The sequence below is a fragment of the Euphorbia lathyris genome, chromosome 2 (assembly GCF_963576675.1).
Source record: "Euphorbia lathyris chromosome 2, ddEupLath1.1, whole genome shotgun sequence".
In the NCBI taxonomy this organism is placed as follows: Eukaryota; Viridiplantae; Streptophyta; class Magnoliopsida; order Malpighiales; family Euphorbiaceae; genus Euphorbia; species Euphorbia lathyris.
Window position 1 is genome coordinate 76,020,271 of NC_088911.1, and position 26,106 is coordinate 76,046,376.

The 26,106-nt window shown below is 38.5% G+C and overlaps 1 long non-coding RNA gene across 2 annotated transcripts; it reads left to right on the forward strand.

The window, feature by feature from the left end:
- The first annotated feature begins 10,140 nt into the window (after window positions 1-10,140).
- On the forward strand, window positions 10,141-13,823 carry LOC136218637 (uncharacterized). Of its 2 annotated transcripts, none has more exons than XR_010683871.1 (5): window positions 10,141-10,441; window positions 10,897-11,101; window positions 11,188-11,344; window positions 11,528-13,353; window positions 13,468-13,823. It is a non-coding gene; the product is annotated as an uncharacterized lncRNA (long non-coding RNA). The 2 variants fall into 2 exon arrangements; XR_010683870.1 differs by having other exon boundaries at window positions 10,142-10,441; window positions 10,935-11,101.
- Window positions 13,824-26,106: the final 12,283 nt, after the last annotated feature.

Below are 26,106 nucleotides of genomic sequence, written 5' to 3' on the forward strand. Positions count from 1 at the left end.
ATAGAGACGGGGATCTCACCCGGTGTCCAATATGCGTCACTAACTCCGGTGATGCCTCGGTCCCCCAAATACCACGCCCGCACGCAGGGGCCGGTGAGCACACACTGCTACTCCTGGATCATAGATATATACGTATAATCGGGACCGAAGTCGAGGTCGTCCCACCTGAACTTAATCTAAAAAATGCACAAAGAGAAAGTCAGGAAGACTCAAACAAAAATCTAGCACGACTAGGCAAAATCTACATGTCTGAGGGTCAGCGAGTCTATCCAATCTAGAATTCGCGGCACTGTCCGTGTCCTCTCGGCACCCATGTCGAAATCTCTCCACCGGGTCATGAGAGGCGGCCTCGGTACTCTCGGTCGAGGTCGAGACCGGCTGGGAAGGATGTGCCTCTCATATGCCCACACCTGCGGTAAAAATAAGGACTAGGAGGGTGAAAGACGCAAAGAAGATAAGACGGGCAAGTCAAAAAGGCGTCGCGTACCAGCAAAGCGAAGGTGTAACCACCGAAATCCTTGCGCTTCCGGCAAGTCAGATCCAAAAACTTGTAGAGAAAGGCTAAGCCTGCCCCCGCCCAATCATAGGAAGCCGCCGCATCCAGATCGCTGAGTGCCTGAATGAGACCCGCGTGTACCTTCCCGCCCTTCGTGCGGAAAATCGTCTCACTCAGAGTATATACCAAGAAACTACGAACCGCCAAGTCGGTATCGTCAGTCTCATAAAAATCTCGCCGACTCAAAAGGCTCGCGGTGGAAATAAACTTCGCCGGAGTACATTTGGCGCATGGGCGAACTCCCGGTCCAATCAAAGCAGCGAGCCTAGCGAGGTCAACCCGCGGTCGCATCATGTCGAAATGAAGGGGAACGGGAGTGCTGCTCCCTCGCAATCCTGTCAACAGTGAAAAATCTCTGGGCGAGATGGTCATCTCCCCGAAAGAAAGGTGGAAGGTGTGGGTCGAGTCAACCCACCGCTCACATAAGGCGCGTAGGCCAAAACGGTCACATACCCCGTTGGTACGGGGCAACGCTGCAATGAAAGGCTCAAAGCCCAACTCGCGCACGTGGGCTCTCGCCGCGGCACCCAGCCTAGCATACCACGAGTGAATCTCGGCGGTGGTCCCAGAAATCTCAATAAACTAGAAAGAACAAGACAAGAAAATTTAAATACAGTTCCTAAAGCATACAATTAATGAAGACACGTTAAGACTAGGCATTCTTTCATTATCTAACCTAAAGACATCCGGTCAGTTAGGACCAACTTTCTGTAAAAATCTCTCCTTTAGGGTCGTCCATGTAAGGTTTAGTCAATTCTTTAACCCACTCTCGTCTGCATAGACGATGGGCATAGATTAGGTTTACACTCACATGCATTAGTTAAGTTTGCACTATTCACGTGCATTAGTTAAGTTTTTACTATTCACGTTTTTACTATTCACGTGCATTAGTTAAGTTTTTCACTATTCACGTTTTACTATTCACATGCATCAGTTAAGTTTTCACTATTCACGTTTTTACTATTCACGTGCATTAGTTAGGTTTACTATTCACATGCATTAGTTAAGTTCTCACTATTCACGTGCATTAGTTGAGTTGTCACTATTCACGTGCACTATTCATGTTTTTACTATTCACGTTATTTTTACTGTTAGCATGCATAAATTCGTAGTGTCACTATTCACATGCATATAGCGCGCATTCTCACACAGAAATAAACAAGTGTTACTTGTAAGTGAAGAAATTCATGTTTTCTAGCTAAAGTCCTCTAAGGCAATCTAAAAGTTAGCATGCAAATCATGTTCGGATAGGAATGCTAAAGCCTGGAGTTTGAATCAAATAAAAGTGAGAAATTACTTACCTCGTTGCAGAGTGTCCGGCTCAGATGCGTTGTAGGGTCGTGGAAGGGATCCACTCTATCTAAGTTTACGTAAACCTCGTCCATGCCTCTAGTGCCATCCCATTCATCTAAATCCATCCCGAGAATAATCCAAAATCAAAGTCTAGAGAGAGAAAGAAGAGAGAGAATGTGTGGGGTTGAAATGAAACCCCACCACCTTATATAGTAAGAGGGAATGGCATTCCCGTAAATAGTGAAAAATGTACGAATTGACATAAAGGTAAAAAATAAATAATTAATTACTAGGTGCACAGACCTCCGATTTGCAGTCCGTTTTAGCCTGCATTTCTCCCAGACAGCAGCCAATATCGTCAAGATATGAACTCCAGACAACAGTCAATTTTTACAGAACAGTGACACCAGTCAAAATACAGGCGACAGTCAACAGAAAAAAAAATCGTTAGTCTATATCATTTCAGACTAAAACATGTTCCCATTAAACCCCCGAGACGATAGCTCCAGTAAGAAAATACAGACAACAGTGTTGTAAGAAAATCCAGAAACAATCCCCGCTTTTGAGCCATATTACTCATGGTCGCAGACCGGAGTTGCTTTTGAGCCATCTGACTCATGGTCGCTGACCGGAGTTGCTTTTCAGCCATTTCACCCGCGGTCGTGGACCAGGGTCGCTTTTGAGCCATGTAACCCGCGGTCGTGGACCAAGGTCGTTTTTGAGCCATCTGACTCACGGTCGCTGACCGGAGTTGCTTTTGAGCCATTTTACCCGCGGTCGTGGACCAGGGTCGCTTTTGAGCCATCTAACTCATGGTCGCAGACCGGAGTTGCTTTTGAGCCATATCACCCGCGGTCGTGGACCAGGGTCGCTTTTGAGCCATGTAACCCGCGGTCGTGGACCAGGATCGCTTTTGAGCCATCTGACTCACGGTCGCTGACCGGAGTTGCTTTTGAGCCATTTTACCCGCGGTCGTGGACCAGGGTCGCTTTTGAGCCATCTGACTCACGGTCGCAGACCGGAGTTGCTTTTGAGCCATCTAACTCATGGTCGCAGACCGGAGTTGCTTTTGAGCCATATCACCCGCGGTTGTGGACCAGGGCCGCTTGAGCCATCTGACTCACGGTCGCTGACCGGAGTGGCTTTTGAGCCATTTCACTCACGGTCGAAATTGCTTTTGAGCCATTCTTACCCATAACCAACGTACGCAAGATTCCGAGAAAAGAACATTCATCGACGGCCACTCCAGAGGCAACGATGGAAGGAATCAAAGAACGACACCGGAACGCGCAGCGCGAAGGTCAGGTATGTTCCCTCCTACTCTTTACGTGTCTTTTACTTTTATATGTTTTACATTGCATGTGTTACGTTAGCAAAAAACGTTTTCAAAACACACACATCACTGTCAAAATAGAAAAGTAGGGGCAACTGTAGACACCGAGTCGGAGGACCTGTGACGAAAACCTGGAAACAAGACGGTGGAAGCGATTGATTCTGAAAGTTTCAAAAAGGAAAAAAAATAATAATAAATAAATAAAATAAATAAGTTACGATCGGTCGCTGTTGTCGATCGGATAGCTCGCGAATGCTTAACGGCACGGTGCGAGTGCTTAGCGGCGGCTGGCGCACGTTCGACGACGCAAAGCGCGCGCTCGACGTCTGTCGGACGCACGCATCCAACCATGAATGGTACGCGCTCAGTGTCCGAGCAAGACACGAGCTTGGTGGCACGGGACGCGCGCTCGTCAGCCATGAGGCGTGTGCGCCCGGTAGCGCGGAACACGCGTTCGGCGGTCACGACGCATGAACGCCCGATGACGCGGAGCGCGAGCTCGACAGCCGCGGTGCGTGCACGCCCGACGACGTAAGACACGCCCCGACGGCCGTTGAGCGAGTGCCCGACCGCGTTGGGCGGCCGCCCAACAATCATTGGGCGGCCGCCCAACAAGCCTTGGGCGGCCGCCCAACGGCTTTGGGCGGCCGCCCAACGGCTTTGGGCGACGCCCGATTTTACTCGGGCGTCGCCCATTGTTCCGGGACCCGTTTCTCTATAAAAAGGGGCACGGATCCCAATGAAAGGGGGGGATTTCTTGGAGCCTTTCTCACTCTAAACATTTTTAGAGAGAGAAAGTGAATTTTTTTTGAGAAAAATATCTTTTTTTCTCAAAAATTCCGAGTTTCCTAAAGTTAAACTTTTACTAAAAAATATATAAAGAAAAAGAAGATCGCGACTCGTGGAATCGATCGGCTTCGACTGTCAGATACCGAATTTAAGGTATTATCCGAGGACTAGACTCTTTTATTTTATTTTATTTATTCTCTTCTTCTATTTATTTTTTATGTTTCTTTATTTGATTAGTTATTTATTTTATCACGTTTTATTTAATTAGCGTATTTATTTAATTTTCGTTTCGTGTTGAATAAAATTCGGTTTTGTTTTAAGATAGAAAACCTCGTTTTGATATCCCAATACGAACCATGATCCGATAAAAATGTAGTTCGGGTATCGACAAACGTTGAAGTTATAAGTTTCTAATTTAAAAGAAATTTCCAAATAATGTTTTAAAATAAAAACATCGTTTTAGGAACTTCCGTTATTGACTATGATCCATTTTTGGTAGTTCGGAAATCCAAAATGATTGAACTAGACTTAATTTAAAGCTTTTGAATAAATCTTGAAATAATTGGAGTGCTGCTGTAATTTTCCGTTTTCCGTCACTAAAGGCTGTTTACCGACGGAATTTCCGTCGGTAAAGCTGCTGAAATGTAAAAAATGTTGTTTTGGTCCCTCTTTCTCAACTTTTAAGCTTTCAATCCTTTGTACATATATGTATATTTATGTGATAAATATTTTCAAATTATTTTTGGATAATTGGTGCATATAGTTATTTAGAATATTTATATATCATTTTTTAATTTAATCTAATATAAGTATATATATATATATATATTTTCTTTTTTATTCATTTAAGTGATAATGAGTTTTATTTTAGAATGTTATTTACTTGGGTGTTTTGAAAGTAATTAATCTGTAGATATTTTGTGGATAAATGGGTATTATTTTGATATTTAAACTACATTATGTATGTATATATATAGTTTTGGACTATTTGAGCTATATTAGTTATTATTAGATAAAACTATTTTGGGGACAAATAACATTTTCTTATTTAGAGGTTTTATTTACTATTTTCACATCTTTAAAGTATAAATGTATTTTATCTAATATTTTCATATATGTATTATATAGTTTCCTTTTATTAACTTTTATTTTCATATTCTCTTCTTGATTTAAATGTATATATATATGCTAGAATTACTTTCTTTCTTCTTTTGGATCATTCATGGGTCCATGTTTCAAATGGGCTTTATTTGATTATGAATCTTGCTTTAAATGGGTTTATTATTGTAATTATAATAGGTAGAGAGAGTCCATTAAATGAAAGGGGAAAATAAATCACAAAAAGAGAGTTTTTCAACTTAATCATTTAAACTAATGAATTCTTAGAGATTCCTAATGTAAATAAATGGAGTTATTTTTGTTAATATTTCAAAATTGGTTCCAAAACATCACGTTTTAAAACCTTAATCCGTTCCAAAGGCGGATTAAGCGAACATTGCAATTAAAATCGTTTTCTTTGTGAATAATAGAGTTTTTGAATCATTTTCTTAAAGGGTTTGTACAAAATAAAATTGACTTGTATGTTTAATCATGTTTTTCTATTAAAAGGCTTTTATCCCAACGTTTTCAAACACTCGAGTCGTTCCAACGGCGATTTGGGTGAACTTCATCAAACGGGGTTTTGAAACGCACCTAAATCGTTCCAACAGCGATTAAGGTGCGAACCATGTAAATAAACTCGTTTTTGGGAAATAAGTTAGCATAGAATAAACACACAACATGACATTTAAATAAAGTTGTAAATAAATCACTTCTTTCTTCCCCCTTCTCTGTGTATGTATAATATAAATAGGTGATTCTTTACTAATGTGGCTTTTCAATAATATATGCTCAAAACGGTTTCTAAAAAGAGAGAAAGAAAGGGTTTCAAATGAATTTTAAACTTAAAGAAGTATACGATTAGTCCGTTATCGCCTAACATGCTGAGTAGGAGGCCGGTGGTTCATAATCGGGCGATGTCGGGGTGCCTAGTAGCCTTTCTCCGGAAAGGAGCTAGCCTTCTCGGCTCGTACCTAAGTTTCCCGAACCCACACCGGTCTCCCGCAAGGGATCGGTGTTCATTTTCCCATTCGTGGGTGGCGACTCTTCCATATCTCCGAGCTCCGGTCCTACCGAGCAGCTTGATTCCACGATTGGTTGCTTTCGGCGCCAATTACCGCTTACGTCGCCATGAGGTTGTCCACCCCCCGGTCCACCCGGGAGATTAGGCCGCGGCACCTCGTCTAACAGCTGGATTCTTTCAATTGCGAGTTGCCCCAGCTGATATACACAAAACGACTTTTCGCACTCACCAAGGGCACTACGAATTCCTAGTTATGCCATTTGGCCTCTTCAACACACCATCTTCTTTCCAATCCGAAATGAATTCAAATTTCTGGCATGTCCTCCGCAAGTTTGTCTTGGTCTTCTTTGACGACATTCTTGTTTACAGTCCTACATGGGAAACTCACCTTCAACATCTCACTCAGGTATTTGAAATCCTTCATTCGCATTCATTTTTTGTGAAATCATCAAAATGCGAATTTGGCAAGTCCACTTTGGGCTATTTGGGTCACGTTCTTTCGGCAGACGGTGTTTCGGTTGATCCTGATAAAATTAGAGTGGTTAACGAATGGTCCCCTCCCTCTAACATCAAACAATTGCGTGGTTTCTTAGGCCTCATCGGTTACTACCGGCGATTTGTTGCCCGTTACGCCCAAATCTCTGCCCCCTTAACCCAATTGATGTGCAAGGATGCATTTGGATGGGATGCAAAAGCAGATACAACATTCCATGATCTCAAACAAGCCTTAACAAACACCCATGTCCTCATTCTACCCGATTTCACTAAAACCTTTGTCGTCCAAACTGATGCCTCCGGTTTCAGCACCGGAGCAATTCTCTCCCAACATGACCATCCCATCGCCTACCACAGTAAACAACTCTCCCCCAAACTTCAAGCCTCTTCCAGTTACATATATGAATTATATGCCCTTACCTCCACAGTTACCAAATGGCGTCAATACCTTCTCGGTACCAAATTCATTGTACAAACGGACCATCAGCCCCTTACATCCTTACTCTCCTAAACAATTCAAACCCCTGACCAGCAATGATGGATTGTCAAACTCTTAGGCTTTGATTTCCAAATCATTTACAAACCCGGCCGTGAAAACATCCCTGCAGATATTTTATCCCGTCTACTTGAGCCCACTTACCACCACATTGCCGCGATCTCCCGCCCTATCATCGCAATCATCCAAGCACTTCGCCAATTCTATCACAAAAACCCCACCTCTGCTTCCTTCCTAAATACCATCCAAAATTCCCTCGGTAATTACTCTGACCACACTATCCAGGATGGCCTCATTTTCTACAAAACACGCCTCTTAATCCTTACAGATTCCGCCTTACAAGACCTCCTCCTCCATGAGTTTCATGATTCCACATTAGGTGGACATGCCGGTATTAAACGTACCACTTCTCGACTGGCTGCTCAGTTTTATTGGCCTAGTTTATGGAAGGATGTCAAAGATTATTGATAGGTCTAAAATATACTTATTTCCGTATGCATCTTCACGTCTATATTCATGCATATAGCTTACCTTTATAAATGTTTTGGAAAGATTTCACTTGTTTGTTTATGATTTGAACAGAGACAGGTTAAACACGGATGAAAACTCAATATGAAGGAACATTAGCATAAAACGAGCAAAAGACGAGGAAATAAGGAGCAAAAGAAGAGAATTCAAGAAATGTACCTATCGCGATCATGACCTATGTCTCGTTCGTGACAGACACTTTTTCAGCACAAAATTGGCTTCTCATGTCACGAATGTGACACTGCTGTCTCATTCGTGACAACATTTTCTTCAGTAAAAAGACATGATTCTTCATCTGGGAAGCACATCCTTTCTCCTAAATCAACATTTCTCTTCGCCATTAGCCACGTCCATTCATCACACCTTTATGGGGGGATGCCTTCCAAGGGACACGACTTTTCTACATCTATATAAAGAGAGTTCTACATCAAATATGTAGTGTGTGTATAGACATATAGAGACATTTAGATATGCACATAGATACATAGATATTTCATAATCAGAGACACAACTCTGAGTATGAGATATTGAAGTATCTTACTTAGAGATTCCGTCCCATGCACCGAAAGAAGTGAGGTCGAGATATAAGCTTCCTCGAGATGTAAAAAGAAGATATAAAAGAGAAGACGACCCCGAGGCTTGACAAACCTTACAAGGATAAGTAAAAGGATTGACAACCCCTATATTGTTCTTTGTTATAGTCTTTTTCCTGTATTCTTTATCTTCAATTCATGTTCAACATTATCAATACATTTATACCAGATATCAATCAATCAAATGAAAATTATTCTATGTTCAATGTTTTATTCTTTATTGCTTTATGTTTATTCTAGGGAAATTCATAAAAGCAAAACATAGGAATAGTTATCAGTTCATAAATCTAGAATAGGTTCAGTTTATGAAAAGATAATCATACTGTAAAACTAAACTTGTTTATTTAGTTTAACAATCCTAATTCATTATGATAGGTCGAGGAGATAGTATTATTAATCTAATTAAACTTAAATTTCTTAATCCTAGATCGGAAGATTGGATTAAGAGTAATTCTCCAGTATGACTGCAGAAGTTTGACAGTATTAATAATTGTTCATTCTGTTTAATTATTATCAACTTTTATCAGGGCTATGCATGAAATGAATCATATATAGGATTAGTTTAGATTAGATAAGTTAGATTAAATCAATCACTCAATTAATGATTTTCTATAAACCTCGAGAAAACGAATAAAGAAATAATATAAGTTAAGTATCAATTGCGTTCTCTATGGGATCGATATCTTTTATTACTACAAGCGAAACCGTGTACTTGCGGAATTCGCCTAACAATTATATATGCTAAATGTGCTATTTGTCAACAAGTTAAACCCATCCATACAGCTTCACAAGGCCTCTTACAACCATTACCAATTACGGGCAAAATTTGGGATTGTTTATCTATGGATTTTATTACCCATTTACCTTCTTTTGCAGGTAAACAAACTATCATGGTGGTGGTCGATCGCCTTTCCAAAGCTGCTCACTTCTCTGCCTTAGGCCCCCACCTCACTGCTGCTATAGTCGCTGACACCTTTGTTCGGGACATTGTTGAAATACTTTTCCACATGATTTTGATTTCACAAAATTATTTAAGTAAATTGATAAAAAAATATTCTAACACATTAAATTTAAATGCTTTGATTTATTCATACTAATGTGTTTGTTCAATGTTGAGTTTATTGATTTATAAGACATTAAGATTAAAAGTCCAAAAGCCCATAAGTGGAAGTCAAGCCCAAGTCAACACATCAAGAGCTTATGGCCCAAGATTTCAAAATGCGGTCGTTTTGTACAAAGTACAAGCTCAGCATGAAGAAGGATCGAGAAGCCTTCTCTCAATTGCTTCAAGATGAAGCTGCTGAGTGGAACGACAAGAAGTACAAGACAGCGGTAGACAAGAACCAACTTCTAGACAAAGTATTTCTACTTTGGGTAAAGTTCAGAAGGCGCAGGAAGCTGTCTGGAAGACTTTGCCAAAAATGTCGAAACATTCTGTTTACCGGACGTAAAGCTGCCGAGCACTGCCGTGGATAGAAGATGCAAGAATCTCATTGGCTAATGACACTGAGCACGTATTGAGTGACAACGACAGGAAGCCGTTTCCCTCCAACGGTTATTTCGAAATTCGAAATTACCGGTGCCTCAAGTGTCACTATAAATAGGCCTTTCATTTGCTTCATTCACTAGTACAGAATTGACCTATAGCTACACCTTATTGGCTACGGTTGTTTATAAAAACCATAGCTAAAGGTTATTAGAGTCGGTTATTTCAAAAAACCGACTCTAATAAAGGTTTATTAGCCTCGGGTAAATTTAATAACCGACACTAAATGTTTTTTTTAAACCGTGCATGTTTTTTATGGTCATTGGTATCGGTTTTTGGTTGAACTGACACTAATGACCCAAATAATAGGGTCGGTTCTTGTGAACCAAAGCCAAATAAAGGGTCATTGACGTTGGTTATGCCTTTAACCAACGCCAATGATAATCTTTAGAGTCAGTTATTTGATAAACCGACTCTAAAGACCTTATTTCTGTCGTAAAAATTAGAGCGATTCCCACTCTGCTTCTTTCTTCTTCGTGACCTAAACACTATATCCGATTGCCACTCTCTTATTTATCCTTCATGCCCTAAACACTGGATTCGATTCCCTCGCTCCATCTGTTTAAAGGAGTATTGACACTCCAGTGTGCACTCTTCCGAGTTCATGTTCTGTGGGTTCGAGTTTCGTTTTGGTGTTCCTTGGAGTTCGAGTTCGTCTTTCACCGTTTGGAGTTTGAGTTCGTGAAGCAGGTTAGAGTTTCTATTGCTGCAATTGATTACTCTTTTTGTTTAGGAAACGAAACTCGACCATGTTTGGGTATGTACTCATAATTTTGGTTGTTTGGGCTTGTTTTATTCGTTCAGTCCCGTAACAAGTTTTGTTTTCCCGTGTTCATTGTGTTAACAAATTGCTTGTTATAATTGCATTTTGGGGGTTTGGCGGTTTAGTACAAAATTAAGATTGAGCATCTGAATAATTTCTTCAATTTTGTGATTTATGATCTTTGGTTAAGGGTTATGTGTAATCTTAAGACAAAAATTGAAGTTCAAGTTGAGTAATTTTATATAATTACTTCTCATGTTGGATATGTGTTATCTGAAGACAAAAGTTGAAGGTCAAATTGAAGTCCCCTAACATGTTGTTAGACTTTACTGACATGTAATTTGTTCAAGTTTCTGTGAATTCATTTTAGTTTTTTTTATAGGCTGAGCATTGGATTAGGGTTCATGTTTTTTGTTATAGGAATTTGCTGTATCAGGAATTTGGGAACGGGTCCTTATTTCCAGAAATATCGTTGTTTGAACTATTGAACACCATATTGAAGATGGTGATGGATGACCTTAAGATTCCATTTCTTCCTGCTTTGACCGAAGATGTACATGTCCTTCCTGACTTTCAGACGGAAACATGTAATGTGTAACACTGATGTAATTTTTCCTGGTTATATGCTTGCATATTTGCTAACAATCTAACTGTTAAATTTGTGATGCTGCAGATCTCCCATTACAGATCCAAAATCTAAAGGAATTATCTATAGCATCACCCTTGACAGAAGTGAAAATCAACTAGCTCTTTTATACCTTGCTAGCATACAGGGTATTACATATGGAACTCTTCACATTGTGAAGCATTGTAATGCTCATGGTCACAAAGTAAGAATTCATCCCCTAATTCCACATTTAAATCGGCATCCCTTCAATTCTTTTCTGAGATTAGTTTTGTATGGGCTGTTAATATTTTCTAGTGATTATCTTAGTCATTCACATCTCTATTTATCTACAGTGATATTTTCTTTCAGGCTTTTAGTCTTTTGATATGTAGCTTCATTCATGCAGATTAATTGACACATTGCTTGCATATGGTGGGCCTTGCAAAAAAACATTCTATTTCTTCAAGAACACACGGGTGCTATTAGTACTTTCCTTCACTTTCATATCTATTATGAATCCCCCTCCCCATTTTTGCTTCTACCTGTGGTGTGAATATATTATCATTAAACATGCTTTTTAGTGTATGTATGGTTTTCCTTAACCTTTGTATGTAGTCGTTTGTTTTATATATATTAGACGCTCTTTGCACAGATTCTGTTTGTCCATTTTAAGATATGCATTATGTGAGTAGCGCTCATATAAACTGTTTCGTGTGCTTAACTCCAATAGCTGGATAAGGAAAAGGGTGTAAGAAGGTGTATGCCACAATGTGCTGGGATTGATTACAGTTGGTATTACTGCACCTTTTGTAGCTGCATTGTGCTTATATGGTGCAATCAGTGTCCATAAGATTTTATCACCTAATTACTTTTAACACATTTTTTTTATTATTTTTATTTCACGGACCTGCATCAAAAATCACTGTCAATGACCTGTTATAGACATCCAAATCCGATGTGTTGTCATTAGTTCCTTTCTATGGATGTCTTTTATCTTTGAGTGATTAGTTATACAATTGGTATGGTTGTTTATAATATACTTTGAAACTACAGTTTATGTTTTATCATACTAATAGCATGGAAGGACTAGTTGATGATGTAGGCTTAATGGTACTCTGGGGCTTATATATGTCTGCCACAAATTGATAAGCAATACAAGAGAAGTTCTTCAAACTAGTCATAAAATCAATGAGTTGATCTGAATGGCTTTTTGAGAATCATCTTTCTCTGTTTTTTCCATGCTATCCTAATTCTAAAAATAGGGAATGGAAAGTTGATATCTTGTGTCCACTATGATTTCTACATAACCAGAAAAAGGAATATGTTATTGTTTTTAGTTATTTGTGTACCTTGATTGGTGGAAGATTCTAATTCATGTTCTCATATTCAATAAATGGCAAAGCATCATCATGGTAGTTCAAATAGTTTTAATCTGGTCAGTAGCAGAAGCCATACCATATTTACACATATTCAATATTACGTATTTGAAATAATAACAAAAGCATTAATATCCATCTAAATAAACATATATATCTTATAGTTAACCTTTCGTTATAATTATATCTTGATTCAAATGTCAAAATTACTTAATAATCTCAGTTGTTTTCTTCTTATATATTTTAAGCAAATTACTTTAATTGTAATTGAATAAAGAAAATGTTTATCAATTTAGCATGTTTTATGTCGACTATCATAACTATGAAAAGTTGTATGACTTCAAACTTCATAGAATTAAAAAAAAATTCATCTATTATTCCATAAAATACCCCACTTTCCTTTGTAATAGTGTATAATTCATTTTTTAATTCTCCAATATCTTTATATTAATTCCATAAAGGTCTCAGTAACTTGAAGCTACAAAGGATTGTTCTGTATCAGTTGACTAGTGACTAAATGGGATTTTGCTCTTTTGGTGAAGTTCATATGTAGGGCATTTAGGAGATGGGGACTTGTACACATGCATCTTGGATTAAACTATCATTTTCTTATTCTTTTGAGATGCACAAAGTAAAATCTATTTTCTTATGGTTTTTTGCTTTGTTCTCGTTTCTAACTAGCGGATGGAGCAAATGTCTTGCAGTGACATTATTATATAATGCCAACTAATATATGGATTCCTTCTGTTAAATTGATATACAACTAATCTCAACCCTCAAGTAGGAGCTTGATCAACTTAGGCAGGGGATGCTTATTGGCATCAATCATGAGGAGATTTTGAACTTGAGGCAAAAGGTTTTCTGTTTTTTTTTCTCTTTCTTTCAATATCTCATGATTCATTTTCTTTTTTCCAATTTTTTATATGGTTCTATGGCTTCCTGACAAATATTTCGTTTGTTCATTGAATAGTTGGAAGAGGGTCAAGTGAAGATGCAGTTAAGATTGGAGGAAGAAGAAGAAGCCAAGGCTACTCTTATGGTTTGAATTCAGCGGACTCAAAAAGTGAGCCAGATCGAGACAGCATAGAAGATGGCAGGAATTCAACACTGCAGTTATGTCTATCATCCTGTTGTAGAAAGTATGATATACTAGTAATGAGTATACGTCAGTTAATTTCAGTAATATACATGTTAAATACTTGCAAATACTGTGAATAATTAATCAAAGCTTGTATATATATGGCAGGTTAATTAATTACTCTATATTTGTGTACATTGTTATTGATTTTGCATTTAATTTCAGTAATACATCATGATCAATTTCGATTACAGTGAACAATTGAGGATAACAAATTTTGTTTACCATTAATTACAGTAATACAAAAAGCAGGTTCAAAAATAGAGCAGGTTTAATTTGAACAACCGACTCTAATGATTAGAGCATTGGAGTCGGTTGTTACAACAACTGACTCGAATGCTCTTTTCATTAGCCACGATTCTTCTACAACCGACTCTAATGATCAAAGCATTAGAGTCGGTTGTTACAAAAGACCGTGGCTAAAAACTCTTTTAGTCACGGTTTTTCGTAACAACCGTGGCCAAAACATAGGGCATTAGAGTTGGTTATACATAAAAACCGACTCTAATGTCCCTTTCGCCACGGTCGAACAACCGTGGCTAAAGACGCCAAGCATTTGCCACGCCTCTTTTGGCCACAGTCGTACAACCGTGGCTAATGATGGTAAACGACCGTGGTCATAGGCCATTTCTGTACTAGTGATTCGATGCAGATCTTCAATTAGCGGAAACGCTGTCCAAATTCATACTCGAAGTTCTGTGAGAAAAGCAAAGCAAAAACCTTACACCAATTTCCAATCATTGTGTAAAAGTCTAGAGTGATTTTCAATCATCTAAAGTGTCTTAGCAATTATTGTTTAGGACAAACATTTTATCATTTCTAGAAGAATAGAAAGGAGAGGCTGAGTACTCGGTTATAGTACTCAGCGGTAGATATAGGAGTGAGTAGAGGTATAAAGGAAGGTACTTTTGTATACTCAGCTTCTATTGTAAAAGGTTTCGTGCTCTACCTTTAAAGAGCTCAGTAGAGAATTCAAAAAGCTCGGACGAGTTCCGGGGACTGGACGTAGGCGGAGAGGCCGAACCAGGATATGTCTGCTGAGTAACATATTTCTAACCCTTAAACTCCTTTATATATTGCTTGCTATAAAACTGACTAAGTAACGAACTCACGCTGAGTTGAGTGCACTAAGAAGCTGAGTTCAGGAATAGACTCTAAGTGCTATCTCCTGACTCAAGGAAAGAAACAGACTTAGTCACAAGTTGACTAAGCTTGTGTCTTAGAATTACTTAGCGCCGCTGTGTAAACCTTTTCTTAAGAAAAGAAGTCAGCCTAAACGGACAAAATTTTAAATAGTTCCTATCCCCCCCTTGGAACTAAACTTGTCACGTTATAAGGGACCAACAAGTGGTATCAGAGCTTAACAGCTCACTGAGCAAGATACAACTATCTTGAGCTGATCCCCACTATGGCTGAGAACAGCACTCGTTTCCTCCCAGGAAATCAGACAACTCAGATTTTACCTGAGGGACTGTCCATTACTCGGCCTCCTCTGTTCTTCGGGTCTAACTATACCTTTTGAAAGAACAGAATGAAAAATTTCATTCAGGCAACAAATATGAGTGCATGGCTTTCTATAGTCCAAGGCCCATTTGTTCCTGTTGAAACTATTGACGGCCAAACGGTTGTTAAAGCTGAGACTAAATGGACAGAGGATGATCTCAAGAAGCTACAAAATCATGCTTCGGCTATAAACATGCTTCACTGTGCATTAGATGCTGCAGAGTACAACAAAATTTCAGGTTGTGAGTCAGCGCAGGAGATCTGGAAGAAACTGGAGGTCACCTACGAAGGAACCAACAAAGTGAAGGAGTCCAAGGTGAACCAACACATGAGGTTGTACGAGCTCTTTGAAATGAATGATGATGAAGGAATCTCTAAGATGAACGCAAGGTTCACAAACATTATCAACGAGCTCAAGAGACTTGGCAAGATCTTTACTGAGGAAGAGCAAGTCAAGAAGATACTGAGGAGTCTTCCTAAAAGCTGGCAAGCCAAGAAAACTGTTGTTGAGGAAGCTCAAGACTTAACCACCTACAAGTATGATGAACTCATTGGCTCGTTGCTGACCCATGAGATCTCAATAAAGAATTTCGAGGTGAAGGAAAAGTCTGAAGACAAGAAGCAAAAATCTCTTGTCATGAAAGCTGACTCCACTGATGGGAGCTCAACAGATGATGAAGAAATGGCAATGTTCACTAGAAAGATGAAAAGGCTGTTCGGAAAGAATGATAAATATTCCAAGAAGCCTTTCAAGAAGTTTGATAAGTACAAAGCTGAGTCAAGTGACAGCAAGTGCAAGAAGGACAACTCAAAGCCCATTACATGCTTTGAATGTCATCAAACTGGCCATATCAAATCAAGATGTCCTACCTTGAGGAAGGAAAGGAAGAACGGCAATAAGGCAATGGTGGCAACCTGGAGTGATAGTGATGAGTCATCATCATCAGGAGACGATGCCACTGAGTCAGCAAAGATCTGCTTCATGGCAGATGAGCTTGCTGAGCCTTGTGTTTCTGAGCATGTTGACCCCTCAATTGCATCTGACGATGAGGAACACTCAACTGAGGTAATATCACTACCCTTGCTCAGAAATGAAATGGTTAATGCCCTGAGTGACCTCTACACACTTGTCAAAAAGTGTAACAAAAAGGTTAGAGCACTCAGCAGGCGATGTGACGAGATTGAGGAGGTCAAGCTGAGTGACCTTCGGTATCTTCTCCAAGACAACTCAACTTTGCATAGTAACGTAGAAATTATGCAAAAGTTTGTCTCTGAGGTCCAATTAGATTCTAAGAAACTGTAGAAGGATGTCACATCTATTCAGAACCAACTTAAGGTTCCGAATAAAAGAAATATTCCTCTGAACACTCAGTACCGAAGTACTAGTCAACAGAGATGGAATCCTCAGCGGAATGTCCAGTGTGACTTCTATGGGAAGAAAGGACACACCACTAAGGTGTGCTGGCACGCTCAGCATTGGGGTGCTGACCAGTCAGTGAGATATCCTAAACGGAAGGTCAGCTGTGACTTCTGTGGGAAAAATGGACACACTGTCCAAGTGTGTCGCCATAAGATGAAATATGATGCTTTACCTGTTGAACCTAACAAACAAGGACCCAAAAAGAATTGGGTACCTAAAAGCAACTAGCTATATTACAGGTAAGCCTGAGGTGTGCTGAGAAGTCAAAGATGTGGTACATTGACAGCGCATGCTCGAGGCATATGACTGGTGATGAAACTCAGTTCATCACATTTGTGCGTAAACGAGGAGGAGGTGTAAGTTTTCACTAGTGGAAAAAGTTCCATTTGCATCGCTGCATTTGCATCGGCCGTTTTTAATACGCGATGCAAATAGAGCATTTGCATCGGCCCTTTACTAGGGGCCGATGCAATTGTCATTGGGTACCACATTTGCGTCGGCCCTTTAATCGTGGCCGACGCAAATACATTTGTTATTTGCATCGGCCCCTTATAAAGGGCCGATGCAATAGAGGTGGTATTTGCGTCGGCTCCTTTAAGGGTAAGATAGTAGGGTCAGGAACCGTTGGTGGTAATCCTACTATTGAGTCAGTCTCCCTAGTCAGCGGACTCAAATATAACTTACTCAGCGTAGCTCAGCTATGTGACAATAGGAGAAAAGTTATATTTGATGACACTGGATGTAAAATATTCGAGGGTAAAACAAATGAGTTGATTTTAACTGCCCCTCGTATTGATAATGTCTTTATGCTGAACTTAGAAAAGAAGTTTTCAAAAACTGTATGCTTAGTGTCAAAGGAAGAAAATTCCTGGCTATGGCACAGGAGACTTGGTCATGTAAGCATGGACCTCCTGGCCAAATTAGCAAGAAAGCAATTAGTTGAGGGACTGCCAGAACTTAAGTTTGAAAAAGATCAATTATGCCACGCTTGTCAAGCTGGAAAACAAACCAAACAATCTTTTCATAGTAAAAACATTGTCTCAACTAAGCGTCCATTAGAGTTACTACACTTGGATCTCTTCGGTCCAGTCCAGCCGCTGAGCTTGGGTGGTAGAAGATTTTCCTTGGTCATTGTAGATGACTTTTCTCGGTACACTTGGATCATCTTGCTGAGTAGCAAGGATGAAACCTTTGAGACGTTTTCAACTTTAGTAAGAAAACTTGAAAAGGATAAAGACCTTAAGTTAGCTCACATCCGAAGTGATAATGGTGGAGAATTCAAGAACCAACAGTTTGTTGAATTCTGTGAAGCCAACGACATTGACCATAATTTTTCTGCTCCTAGAACGCCTCAACAAAATGGGGTTGTTGAAAGGAAAAACAGAACCTTGGTTGAAATAGCCAGGACAATGCTGAGTGAGCATAGGCTTCCAAAGTAATTTTGGGGAGAAGCTGTCAACACAGCGTGCTACATACTTAATAGGGCTCTAGTTAGACCCATATTAAAGAAGACTCCCTACGAACTTTGGAAAGGACGAAAGCCCAACATTGGATACTTTCGTGCCTTCGGTTGTAAATGTTTTATTTTAAATACCAAAGACAGCCTAGCTAAGTTTGGCTCAAAAACTGATGAAGCTATCTTTTTAGGCTACTCAACAAATAGCAAAGCATACAGAGTTTTCAATAAACGAACTCAGGTCTTAGAAGAGTCAGTACACGTTGAGTTCGATGAAACTAACCCTGCAGGAAGAGACATGCAGCTGACTGAGGATGATCCCCACTCAACTCCTGCTGACCAAGAAACAGCCGCTGAGTTATTGCCTCAAGGGCTGACCAAAGGTAAAAGCGAAACTCAAATTGTTTTCACTAACCAATCTACACTTGCAGAGATTGTTGAAACACAACCAGCACAAGACATCAATCTACCAAAAGAGATCAGAATACCAAGAGGACACTCAGAGAGTGCCATTCTTGATGCCGCTGAGAACACCCTGATGATAAGAAATCAACTCAGGAGATACCTCAGCAACGTAGCATTCGTCTCAATTCAAGAACCAAAGAACTTCGCTGAGGCTGAGTATGATGAGTTCTAGATGAATGCAATGCAAGAAGAACTTGATCAATTCAGAAGAAATGAAGTGTGGGACTTAGTGCCAAAACCAAAAAGCCAGAAGACCATAGAAACAAGATGGGTCTTTTGCAACAAGATGGATGAACAAGGGAACGTGGTCACAAACAAAGCAAGACTTGTAGCTCAGGGCTACAGTCAGCAAGAAGGTATTGACTACGGTGAGACCTTCGCCCCAGTGGCAAGTGTTGGGGTTTAGTGTCCTATAGACAATTGTTCTAGGATACAAACTTAATGTAAATGAATTGTTCTTTATATCATTTGTTTAATGAGATATATGTTTTATAACTATATAAAGGCAATCCCTTTTAAGCACTAAATAAAGTCTAATAAAAGGAAATCCGTAAGTTTATTTAAAGTGATTATAAAGTGTTCATACAAGCATGAAGTGAGACAAAACTTTATAGTAAACTGATAAACTTAAAACCACCCCAAGTCAAGTGATATGTTTGGGATTGACATATCACTGTTGAGACTTGTATGTAACAATGTCTTCTGTCCGACAGAAAGCTGATCTCACAAGCTTCATATATACAGATATCTGGATAGTTACATAGATCCGATGAAACGTTGTTCATTAGGATTGGGGATCCAATTTGAGATAACAGGATGGGTAGATTCATCCTTGTCACCTGTTCATCTCATTGGTATTAATAGGTATAACTAATCCTCATACTCAAAGGAATATTAATTGGTATTCTGGATTACGGAATGTGATGCTTTGACTCTGGTGTAACACGGTCCTTAACAGAGATGACTCTGGGGTGTGAACAGTAGACGTTGGGTATCACAGGAAGTAATTGCGGAGTCGTTATATATTGGATTGAGCATTTATCACTCCCGATAAATGGGAGATACATCCATGGATCGCTTGTGGAAGACTCGACTCTAAATCCTTACAAGGTGATAGCTTAAGAGTAAGAAATACAGATTTCACTTAACCTATCTTTTTGAGTTGACTCGGCCTGTACAAGTAAAATGAACGTCTCGCTATATGTGACTTGACATCACCCATAGTCATAAGATTCAGTTCAAGGATGTAGTTGATAAAGGTTCGAATTATACTGTAACTAATACGGAAAGGTTAACGACAGAATCAACCTGTCTTCTTATAGCTCTGGGGGAATGATTACGGACTTGCCAATCACATACTCTGTACATCATTCTGTTATGCAAAGATTAAATATAATTCTTTGAAAATTAATTTAATAACGTTGCATACGGCTAGAAGCAATAAGAACCTAATGGATCACACATAAGATTTGGAACCTAAAAGAGAGATAGATGTTAATTAATTGATAGAAGCCCAATTGAGCCCAATAAGGCCTATGGACATAAGGGGGTCGAAATTCATGTAGTGATATACATGAATAATTAATTTGATTTTGTTAATCCTAATTAGATTAGGAATATGAATTAAATTAATTAAGAGATAATTAAGTTAGGAGTTTTAATTAGATTAATATACTCCTATTATTATCCAATAAGGTTATTATTATTATCCTTAATATATTAGATATATAGTGAGATAATAATTAGGAATTCTATTCCGAATGGAATTCCTATTCAGTAACCTAATTCTATCTAACTAGGGATTAGATACAAGAGATTATAAATACCCCTTCCTTGAGATTTTCAAAATCCAAGCAAGCCATACCCTACTTGTGATTTTCGAAATTCACCTAGTCCAAGAGAGAGAAAATTCGACACCCCTAGTTCGAGGACGAGATTTCTCTACGGCTTCGTTTGATCAATTGATTTTCATATATTTCTTTTATCCTTGATCTTGTGTTGATTAGTTAGAGGCAATCTACTTTGGTTGCTATTCAACGGTTGATACTAAATTAATCTTCCCATATTTTATTTCGTGTTTGGGAACTCGAAGAAGAAAAACAAACAAAAGGGAGAAATTCGTTTTACTACTCCTACATCAGGTCAGTTCACGATTTCGCAGATTCCCGGAGATTGAACCGTCGGATCGTCGCGATTTTTGGACAGGAGCTTCTAGACATATTCTTCCACGTTTTCACCAAAGGGATTGTCGTTCGGAGGTCTGGAAGATCTGTTTCGGATAGGGGCAGATTGGTAGACAGTTTCTATCTCTTTTGAAGTTGTGGGCACTTCGTTTGCAACGGTAGATAGAACTTCTAAAAGGTATTTCTTCTTATCCTTCTTTATATGAAATAACGGTTAACGGATCTTGTGGTTAAATGGAAATAGGTTAAAATTTTTATATTTCCGCTGCTATACCTTAGCCTAATTTCCAACAGTGGTATCAGAGCCATCGTTAAATCCGTTATTTCATATATGAAAATTTAGAAGTTTTTCAATAGGATTGAATAAATATTTATAGTTAGGATTAATTAACAACTTGTTTTGATTAATTGATTCTAAAGATAAATAAGTTTTAATTAATTGTTAATTAAAAGAGATTATGCGTATGTTCCTAATTATTTTGGTTAATAATCATTATAACGAAATCTATTAGTTTTATAGTTAGATTGATAAAATCAGTTTTATTAATTCTAAAGATAAAACGGAAATTTATAGTAGTTTTTCCTATTTTCTGAAAATCGTTTTAAAACCGTTTTAGAACTGATATATATATATTTAAAATCGTTTTTTATATTTAAATATATATGTTTCAGAAATTGATAGTTTTCTGTTTTGATTATCGAATGAAAATTTGTTTAAAAGTTTGTTTTACCAATTTGTAAATCAAAATGTTAAATGAATTAAAATCAAAATAATTGGGACGTGCATAATTAAAGTTTTGTATAGTTATATTAATCTAAAGATTAATGTAAAAGATACGAAAACTATTAGAAGTAAAATTGGATGAAAGTTAATTGATAAGTTAATGTGATTAACATAAATATTACATAAGATAGTTATGTAATCAACCAATTAAATTTATTTAATTGAGTCTATGCATGTTTGGAGTTATGGACATATTTGGCCCTCTTTAGTCTTTTGGTACTTTTGAAATAGGGCCTGCGAGTCCTGCCTTTCTACTATCTATTGTAATTTCTCCTCTCATCTGATTCCCTTCAATTCAATTGAAGTTTTCTTTAGTAGTATAGAAATTAATATGTAATTTCAAGGCGCCATGGAGAAGACGGAGGACCTAAAGAGAAATATGTAATAGTTAGTATTTCCTTAGGTTTGCCCTTTTATTCCGTCTCTGGCTCAACGGAATAATTTAGATGATATGTCCATAACGCCAATGTATGTGAATGTATGTGTCTGATGTATGCTAAAGCAAATCAAGACTAAGTTAGATTATGAGACCTAAAATAAAATCCCTCATTAAAAAGTTAAGTAAATAAACAAGTTATTAAAATCGGTTGCCCCTCCCTAATATTATAATTCAGCCGGCAGTGCTGAGGGCCTTTGGGTTGTTGAGTAAACTCAAGCTCAGGGTCCTTTCGGTAACACCTGAATTATCGAAAATCATTTTTCATGAATATGGGGTAATACTTAAATTAGATTATGATAATTGGATGAGTAAACTCATGTTGTCATAAACTAATGGGCAAGACGGTTGGGATTAATATGAATAGCATATTAGTTACTAATGTGCTTAGTAACCCAATAACCTAGGAATCACATTAAAGATGTGATTGATTACATGAATCTACCTAATGAATGAGACTAGCTTGTTGAGTAAACTCAAGGCGAAATCTCAAGAGTTAGGATCCTAGTTCACTAAAGGATTTGTGAAATTCTTCGAATTAATATGGAGGGCTATTAATTTGGCAAAATAGTGGGAGCAATCTAAAATAAACTAAAAGGCCTATAATTTTAGATTGATATACTTTAAGCAAATGAATGACATACGTATACTCTTTCTCACTCTCAGGTTTAATTAAACCCACTCTTATAATCATGACTAAACCAATCTGCAAAACATTCTTACCGATAACAAATTGAATGGTTCAAACTTCACCGACTGGTTTCGTAACCTCAAAATTGTTTTGAAGTTCGATAAAATAGGGTATGTACTTGATACATCGATACCCCCTCTCCCTGCTGATGATGCTCCCATTGAGGAAATTGATGCTTACCAGAAGCATAAGACTGATGATGATCATGCCGGATGCATCATACTTGCATCGATGACACCGGAATTACAAAGGCAACATGAGGAAATGGATGCCTATTCCATCATCATGCACCTAAAGGAATTGTTTGGGAAACAAACCAGGTGCGAATGCTACGAGATATCCAAGTTGCTATATCGTAGTAGGATGCAAGAGGGCACATCTGTCATGACACATTGTGTCAAGATGATTGGCTACATTACCAAACTTTCTAGTATTGGATTTGCGATGGATAACGAATTAAGTATAGACTTAATTCTTCAATCCCTCCCAGAAAGTTATTCACAGTTCATTATGAACTATCAGATGAATGACTTGCAAACCTCTCTTGAAGAGCTTGCAAATATGCTCAAGTCAGTTGAGCCCAATATGAAGAAAGGCAAAGCCATACCGGCTCTTGTCATTGAGGGATCAAAGAAAAGGAAAGGGAGCTATCCCAATCCTAATTATCCTAAGAAAGGTAAGAAAGCCGTGCCCTACAAAGCTAAGGGAAAGGAAGTGAAGAAGCCCAAAGGAGAGTGCCACTTCTGTGGTAAAGACGGGCATTGGAAGAGGAACTGCAAGGAGTACCTAGCCTCCCTCAAGAAGGGAAATGGCGGTGCTTCAACATCTGGTATGTTTTATATTGAAATAAATACAATTTCACTGTCTGAATCTTGGGTATTAGATACCGAATGTGGATCTCATATTTGTACAAATATGCAGGAGCTAAATCAGACTAGGGAACTAAAGAAAGAAAGCATAAGCCTGCGAGTAGGAAATGGAGCAAGAGTTGCCGCCCTCGCAATTGGAGATTATGTTTTAAATTTGCCCTCTGGGCTTGTAATAGAATTAAGGAATTGTTTATACGTTCCTCAAATGTCTCGCAACATTATTTCTATTAGCCGTCTTGTTGACGACGGTTTTCATATTTAAATAAAAGAAAAGAGTTGCAATTTTTATAAAGATTCGATCTTTTATTTTTCAGGAATTTCACAAAATGGGATTTATGTGTTAGATAACAAAATTCCTGCTTATGCAATTGATACCAAAAGACATAAGCTAGATAATTCAACTTACTTGTGGCATTATCGTTTAGGCCATATAAACAAGAGACGCATGCTAAAGCTACATTCAGATGGGCTTATAGATCCAATCGATCCTGAATCATTGGAAACATGCGAATCATGTTTAAAAGGTAAAATGACAAAGACACCCTTTAGCAATAAAGGTGAGCGTGTATCAGACACTCTAGGACTCATTCATTCAGATGTATGTGGTCCTATGTCAGTCCAAGCAAGAGGAGGATTCAGATTCTTCATAAGCTTCATAGATGACCATACCCGATATGGTTACATCTACTTGATGAAGCACAAGTCAGAAGCTTTTGAGAAATTCAAATGCTTCAAGAATGAAGTAGAAAATCAATTAGGAAAGAAAATAAAGACGCTTCGATCTGATCGAGGTGGCGAATATCTTTCAGATGATTTTCTGAATTATCTAACTGAATGTGGGATATGCTCACAATGGACACCTCCCTATACACCACAACACAATGGTGTGTCTGAGAGGAGAAACCGTACCCTATTAGATATGGTACGATCCATGATGAGCATGGCCTTACTTCTAAAGACGTTCTGGGGCTATGCCTTAGAAACTGCCATCTTCACCCTAAATCGAGTACCAACTAAATCCGCTAGTTCCAGACCATATGAATTGTTCGTTGGTAGGAAACCCGTGTTTTCATTTATGAGAGTATGGGGTTGTTCAGCCTTTGTCAAATGCATTGCGTCCGACAAACTAGATTCGAAATCTGATAAATGTTTCTTCATTGGATACCCTAAGGAAACTATGGGATATTACTTCTATCATCCAGATGATCAGAAAGTAATCGTATCTAAGCACGCAACCTTCTTAGAGAAAGAGTTTGTCGAAGAAACACAAAAGGGAAGCATAATTGAACTTGACGAAGTTCAAGAAGAAGAAACACCGACTGAAACAACAGAGGCGGTTGAGGTACCCGAAGGAGTCCCATTAGATGAGACTCCAGTGCCACCTATTCGTAGATCACAAAGAGTTCGTGAACTCCCAGTTAGATATGGTTTTCTAGTGGGAGATGATAATGAGGTTCCCGTGTTAGACGACGAACCCGAAAACTACGAAGAGGCTCTTACTAGTCCAGATTCTAAAGCATGGCTTGAGGCCATGGATTCTGAAATGGATTCCATGTATACTAACCAAGTGTGGACTTTGGTTGATCCACCCGAAGGGATAATACCCATTGGGTGCAGGTGGATCTTCAAAAAGAAGACAGACATGGATGGAAAGGTTAGCACCTACAAAGCTAGGTTAGTAGCGAAAGGATATCGTCAGAAGCAAGGAATTGATTATGACGAAACTTTCTCTCCTGTGGCTATGTCCAAATCAATCAGAATCATGCTTGCAATTGTCGCTCACTACGATTATGAGATTTGGCAAATGGATGTGAAAACAGCTTTCCTAAACGGAAACCTGCTTGAGGATGTATATATTCTGGATTACGGAATGTGATGCTTTGACTCTGGTGTAACACGATCCTTAACAGAGATGACTCTGGGGTGTGAACAGTAGACGTTGGGTATCACGGGAAGTAATTGCGGAGTCGTTATATATTGGATTGAGCATTTATCACTCCCGATAAATGGGAGATACATCCATGGATCGCTTGTGGAAGACTCGACTCTAAATCCTTGGAAGGTGATAGCTGAAGAGTAAGAAATACAGATTTCACTTAACCTATCTTTTTGAGTTGACTCGGCCTGTACAAGTAAAACGAACGTCTCGCTATATGTGACTTGACATCACCCATAGTCATAAGATTCAGTTCAAGGATGTAGTTGATAAAGGATCGAATTATACTGTAACTAATACGGAAAGGTTAACGACAGAATCAACCTGCCTTCTTATAGCTCTGTGGGAATGATTACGGACTTGCTAATCACATACTCTGTACATCATTCCGTTTGCAAAGATTAAATATAATTCTTTGAAAATTAATTTAATAACGTTGCATACGGCTAGAAGCAATAAGAACCTAATGGATCACACATAAGACTTGGAACCTAAAAGAGAGATAGATGTTAATTAATTGATAGAAGCCCAATTGAGCCCAATAAGGCCCATGGACATAAGGGGGTCGAAATTCATGTAGTGATATACATGAATAATTAATTTGATTTTGTTAATCCTAATTAGATTAGGAATATGAATTAAATTAATTAAGAGATAATTAAGTTAGGAGTTTTAATTAGATTAATATACTCCTATTATTATCCAATAAGGTTATTATTATTATTATC